This window comes from Oryzias melastigma, linkage group LG5, assembly GCF_002922805.2.
Source record: "Oryzias melastigma strain HK-1 linkage group LG5, ASM292280v2, whole genome shotgun sequence".
NCBI lineage: Eukaryota > Metazoa > Chordata > Actinopteri > Beloniformes > Adrianichthyidae > Oryzias > Oryzias melastigma.
In genome coordinates, this window is record NC_050516.1 from 34,586,746 (window position 1) to 34,594,196 (window position 7,451).

Sequence of the window (7,451 nt, forward strand, 5' to 3'; positions counted from 1 at the left end):
AGAAAAAAGTGAAGCCAGCTCTTCATCATACCAGCTGTTTACTGATTACAATCAAAAAGACACATGAAATAATTGTATTTTCTTGGCCAGTCAGGCCTTAGCAGTTCCGTTCATTCCACTTGAGTTCAGATGAAGTGCAGATTTTACTCATTACTCATTATGACAGGATTGATCTTGATGCTCTCCCAAGCATTTGATTTTCATAACCTTCAGTATTGATGCTTGAGGCCTGTTTCACACAGGTGTTGATGGGTTTAAGCGCCTCTTATGAGTGTGAGTAGGTCTGCCGATGTAATCTGCAAGGCAAGTAGTCACAAGTGAAGATAACAACTACGACCGCTGGAGGGGTTGCTTAACACACACATACACATAAAAAAGGGCTTGCTGTGTAATTACCATTGAAACGTGACTGTGCTTCTCGTCCATTTACGGAAACGTGTCACCGTGCCTTGCATACTCGAGCTGGGGAAGCATTTTCACTGCTGTTTAGGAAAGCAGTCCACCGTTTAGAGGTTAAACCTGTGCCTGTTTTAGTGTCCACACCGAAAGGGAATTTATTTAAAACAAAAAAGAAAAATGTGCCAACTTTTGAATAACATTTTAAAACATATTCAGAGAGAGATTGCCTCTTTAGGATTCATGCATATGATTTATGTACTCTTCGGCTTTGACGGTGAACAAAGCCTTTTCTGATACATATTTACATTTTGTGAAATCAAGCCAAAAACCAGAGGGAAGCAGCTCATTTTGGCCCGCAATTTTAAAAAGTACAGTCCATTGGAAGTGTCCAATTTGGGTTGGAGGAAGATGAATAGAGGATGCAGTTAAACAAAGATGGATTTAAGCTGCATTATTTTAAGTTATTCCACCAGAATACCCTTCGATAAAGGCTATTTCTAAGATTGTATCAGCAGTTTTTGTTTTATTATTTAAAATAGCATTTAAATAATGCAGCTTTTTACGTGGAAATCACTTCAAATTAAGCAATCCAGCACACTAAATCAATATTATGTGTGTGTTTTCAATAAATTGAAAGATTGTAAAAGGAAATGCAGATTTTCAGCTTTAAGTAGAAGGAATTAAATTAAATTTTCACAAAAAAAATGTTAGTTGCACCTTTATATTTTTGTTATTTGAAAGCCATGGTGTTGTTACTCGCCTCATTTTTAACAGGAGGGTAAATAAAGTCAAACAAATGTCTAAAAACTACGTTCGGCAGTGAAAAAGCCAAACTCCAAACTGCGTGTATCAGAAGCGGTACTGGATGTTGTCATCTGCTCATCAATGTTTGTCATCATGCTGAACTCCACAATGTGATATTTTTTCATAAAGAATGTGGAAATGAGACTATTTTTGCAAAATGATTCAGATTTTTTTTTTTTTAATTGAGAAATAGATTAAAGTGGGAACAGATCGGCAGGCCCAGCAGTTATAGCTACATTTTCATTGCCTTCACTTCTGTAATTTTGTGCATCACTATGAAAAAGAAAAGAAACCACCTCCCATGCAACATTTTAATCTAAATGACATTGTAAAACCTCAATTTTCTGTCCATGCTGTGAGATAGATTTCTGTCAAGTACTGAAAATATCAGAAAACTGTAATATCTTATGTTATTAGTGTGTATTTATTTATTTTTATTTTTTTTTAAATATACCTGGTTTGTTTCTATCTGTAATTGCCACCAGAGGGCGATGTACATGTACGGATGTGAGCTGTACATTTTTTTTTTTTGTGACAGAACTGTGTATTTACAAGCAACTGGGATTAAAATTCTGTGACTATATGAATCGAACGAGTGCCAAATATACCTGAGCATGCTAAAGTCCGCCAGTTTTCTTCTGATTCTACGAGGAAACTCCAGCGACTCACTGCTGTTGAAGACTTGAATGCACAGCTGAAGGTTTAACCATGCTCAGTATTTTTGCAAGAAGGGGGAAAAAATTTATTGAGGTTTTAATTTTGGTTAACCAAAAAAAAAAAGGAAAAAAAAAACGAAGTTTCTTCAGATATTTGTTGTATTTTACTGTGTCGATCCATGGCTTATAAATGCAGTCTGTGATGGTCATATGCTGCCATGAGAGGTCAATATAAAAAGCTGATTTCCATTATTTCTTGGACTCTTGGTTTAAAAAAAAAAAAAAAAAAAGAAAAAACTGCACACACATTTTGGGTCCGTTTTGTTTCTAACATCACACGAGTTGCATTGTGTGTTTTCTGAACTGCTTCATACTAAAAAAACTAAGTGAGCCTGACATTTGGTGACTTTTACCCTGGATTTTATCAAATATAGAGTGTGGATTTGTCCAAAAATGTAAAAGTAAATGTAATTCTAATATTAAAATGAAGCTCTGAAATACTATTGTGCTCTCAAATGTGTCTTTTTTCCCTCCTAGTTGAGCCTTGCTAGAAAAAGATGAACATTTTTTCTGTCATAATCATAAGCATTTTCTCACACAAGCTGTCAGGTAAACCCAACCACACCCATTCGTGTGTGTGGGTGAAAAGCTTCTTCTGCTCCGGTCTACATGCTTCCTCAACATGACACTGGCGTGTTTGGGAATGTGTAATGCAGTCTCAGAGGTGTGCAGATGATCACTGATCCTCAGCTCAGCACCTGAGAAGCGCTGCTGTTTGAGGCATGTCTGCGCCTTCAGGGGACGGGTGGTGGTGTGAATTCACTCACATCAGAATTTCTGATGCTCGGTTAACTCAACAAATTACCAACAATCAGGGGAGACACGTATCTCAAGTGGGTTTGACCTGCACTTGAAATGTGTGACTTTTAAACACCTGTTGTTGTTGCAGTGTTGTGTTCTCTTTAGGAGGGGGTTGCAACCTTTAACGCTAAAGGTTCAAAGGTTATTGCAACGTCCCACTTCACTGTTAAGAACAGGGTGTCAAATTCAATCCCACAAGGAGCCAAAATCCAAAACACACCTTAAGTCGCGAGCCGAACAGGATAAACATTTATAAAACACTCTAAAACTACATTTTTAAAACCAGAACTTAACATAATTATGAACTAGATATATAGCATTACTTGTAATAATGCTAGTATGAATGCCTTAAGTTGAATTCGGCCGCTAAAGATGCTAGCGCTAACAGATGAAGATGCTGAAAATGATGAAAAGCTGAAGTTGATAGCCAGCTGAAATATTAACTAAATGCCAAATTAGCCACACAAAAAAAAGCAAAAACAAAACTTTGGTAAGCCAAAACTAGTATATTAACTAGACTCTAAAACAGCCTAAAAAATCTTAGTAAATGCCAAATTAGTCAAAAAAAGCTAGCAGAATGCCTATTTTTGAACTTTAAAACTGTAACTTTTTAACATAATTATGAACTACATATATAACATTACCTGCAATAATGCTAATGTGAATGCTGTAAGCTAAATTTGGCTGCTGAATATGCTGGTTGATAGCCAGCTAAAATATTAACTAAATGCAAAATTAGCCAAAAAACAAAAGCAAAACTTTGGTTAGCCAAAACAGCTAGGATATAGCCGAAAAATTAGCTAAAATTCAAAATATAATAAAAAAATGGAAAACAAACTAAATTTGTCAAAACAGCTAGCATGTAGCTAATGTATTAGCTAGACTCCAAAATAGCCTAAAAAATCTTAGTAAATGCCAAAACAGTCCAAAAAGCTAGAAGAATGCCAATTTTTAAAACTGTAAAACTAATTTTAAAACATTATTATGAACTAGATAAATAGCATTACCTACGATAATGCTAATGTGAATTCTTTAAGCTGAATTTGGCTGCTGAAGATGCTGAAATTGATAGCTGTAAACGCTAAAGTTGATAGCTGTAAACGCTGAAGTTGATAGCCAGCTAACATATTAACTAAATACCAAATTAGCCAAAAAAACAACAAAAAAAACAGACAAAAACAAAACTTTGGTTTGCCTAAATTAGTCAAAACAGTGAGCACGTAGCTAAGACATTAGCTGGACTCCAAAAAAAACGTAACTTTTTAACATAATTATGAATAATAAACATTATTCCAGAATAAATCAACTTAAACCTTAAATAACTGAATATTTTACTCACCATATAAACATATTTTGTTAAAATTATACATTAGAAATGAGCGCAAGATAACATCGGGTGATTTATAACAATAAAATAAAATTACCCGGAGGCCCGTATCTGGCCCCTGGGCCTTGACTTCAACACATGTGGCTTAGAAAAATACACTTTATGTTTTTACCACAGTTAGCCAAAGCATTAATGAAAAGTAGCTTAAAAAATGTACAATAGTTGAATTATAACAGTTTTATATTTATGTGTTTTAGATTTTATTACTGGAGCACAAACAAATTCCTTTCAAAATAAAACACATCCTGTGTTAAATAAGATTTACTTAAATTAAGAATACAAAAAAGCAAAGTCAAGCGTGATGTTTTCGGTCATTAGGATTTTGGTGCACCTCCGTCCCTTAACTCCTTTTCAAATGTACATGGCAACATTTATGAATCTTATTTCTAAAAATCTATTGATTTAAATGCAATTCCATACTTGAAGTCTGAAAAGCAACTAGACTAAGTTTATTGTAATGATAACTCACTTGTCTGGAATTTAAAAAAAATATTAAACTAAGAAAAAAAAAACATATTTACTCAAATTTTTTGAAGTTAGCTTCAAAGCCAAAAAGCCAGTGTTTGTAACCCTGTTAACTCAGGTGGTAGACCTTTATGTTGTCTTCCATAAGAAGCTGTTGTTAGATATTCACTTGAAACTACAAATACTAATTTAAAAAGCATGCATTTTACACCTTCCCTGTTTCATGGTATCTCAGATCTTAAATGTGAGCAGCAGTTTAAGTGTTTAATGAAGCGTCAGCACTGACTGCATCAACACTTTCAGCTGTGATGGTTTCAGCTCCATAGAAGCACTCAATTATTCATTTTATTGTAATGGAACACAGGTAAATGTACTTGTTTATTCCCACGTGAAACTTGAACTGACGATTGTGTTTTTTGCGTCGGAAGAGTTGAAATCCGATCATCTGAACTTTCCAGTTTACAGTCTGTGCTCCAACTACAGACACTGCAGCTGATTTCCTTTGCATGCAGGCAGTTTTACCCAAACAGCTCATTAAACATTTGGAAAAAGAAGAAGTAAAGTACAATAAAAACTCATTTCTAAAACCATAAAGCAGTAAAGCTAGCTTAAATCCAAGTATAGGTATAAAAGTATTTTGTAAATAGTTGAATATCCCTTACAAAACAAAAGTATATTGCAATATATTGGAAAATATATGATATAGACATATTGCCAATATATTAAGAAATATATCTCAATATGTCAGTCATTTACCCATATATCTTTGAATATACTGCAGTATATGGATGTATATATATATATATATATATGTGTGTGTGTGTAGCATATTTCAGTACATAGAGCAATTTATTGCAGAATAAATCACAATGCATTACATATTACATATTTCAGCAATACATTGCCACACATTTCAATACAAGAAATTAGTAATAGTTGGAGTATTTCAATATACTGATGAATATTGCTTCCATATATGGAATAAATATATTGAGATATATTCATGAGATTTTTTTTTATTATTATTTTTTTTTTAAGTTTTTATTTGTATTTATATTAATTAACTCTTGGTGGTGATACAAAGAAAACAGAGGATATTTTCAAAATAAAAGAACCAAATTTACAGAGTTCCTAGCTTCCTCACTACAGGTCTGAAACTAAATGAATCTGTTTAATGTCATATTTTCTGATTAAAAATAGCTTGTGGAATTCCATTTCACAATTTTTTGTATTCAAATCTTTGAAATATTAACAAACTCATATGTTTGAGGGACAGGATGCAAAAGAGAGTTTAGCCGGCTGTGAATATAGAACTAATCACTTTGGGTTCATCTGTCAAAACCAAGAAAATGTGTTTAAACCCAAAATGCAGAAAACTGGGCTTGTTGGCAGAAATGTAAGTATTTATAAATAAACTAAAACAGACAAAACTCATGGAGAAATAAAGAGGGGACCTGAGAATGTAGAACTGAAAACCAGAGACTTTTATACACTGAAGACAATTAACAGAAATGAAAACAGCTGGAGATGATCAACATGAACCTGAAGTGACTGACAGGAGACAGAATATGACTAAAACTGGGGAGAACCACCAATGTACTGCAGCCAATAGGGGGCGCTGCCCGCTCCAGACTGTGCACCAGAAGGTATGAGTAGATAGTCAAGATAGGGCTGAGCAGACAAGATACAGCAAATTTTAGCCTTCACTTCTAAAACACTTTTCTTTCAGGGAGGAAGCAGATTTACTTTGGGAGAGCCAAGGTCAAAACGCTGATCTCAGGGGGAGTCGGATTAGATAAAATACTTTCGGGCACCAACAGATCAGCAATTTGTGTCTAGTAGAGTCTTGAGCCAAATTTTAATAATTGTGGACAATTTAGACCAGTCTCACTTCAATTCAAGCAGAAAGTCTCTCCAAGTTGGTAACCATTTTCCATACAAGTTCAAGGGTTGCCAGTGCTCCACCTAACCGGGCAAGTGAGGCACAGATTGGTTTGTGAGAGTTTTGTGAGTCTTTGCCTCCACAGAGCTCTAACAGGTTGTCCAATAACTCAGAAATCCTCTGATCCTAACTGTGAGAACAGAATCAAGAATCCAAATACAGCAGATATGCATCGTCAACGTCTTCTACCGCTGGGCCAAATACACCAGCCTCCACTTGCTCCATGGATCGTTGGGGTATCCCACTGCGTCTGGGCAGTTCCTTAGTGTGGAAAAAAATCTTCTTGATCGACTTCAAAAAGCTGAATTTTTTCTCAGAAAGCAAAATCCAGAAGGGTGCACAAGAACAAAAAATGCAGACTTGGAGAGAGGACAGGACAAACGCCTTGACACAAGGGGAGAGAGAAGAAAACCGTCTGACTTCACCAAGACCCAGAAGAAGATTTTGGATGTATGTGTTCAGTTTATGTTAGAAATGTACTAACATTTCTTAGATGGTGAAAGAATGAAGACAGGTATTCATTATATTTGCCACATGAAAGGGAAGGAAGACAAACTGGTTGAAGGGTTTCTCAAAGAGATTTATGATGTAATATGCACTGAAGTCAAAACACGTGCCATGGTTCTTAACCCTTTCACACCTGAGGTCTCTAGTCTTTTTACTACCGTAACTCATCAACTGTTCAGACCAGGGGTGTCAAACTCAATCACACAAGTGGCCAAAATCCAAAACACACCTTAGGCTGCGGACCGAACAGGATAAACATTTATTGAACACTAAAACTACATTTTTGAACCTTAAAAACGTAACTTTTTAACATAATTATGAACTAGATATATAGCATTACCTGTGATGATGCTAGTGTGAATGCTGTAAGCTGAATTTGGCCACTAAAGATGCAAGTGCTGATAGCTGAAGATGCTGAAATTAATAGCTC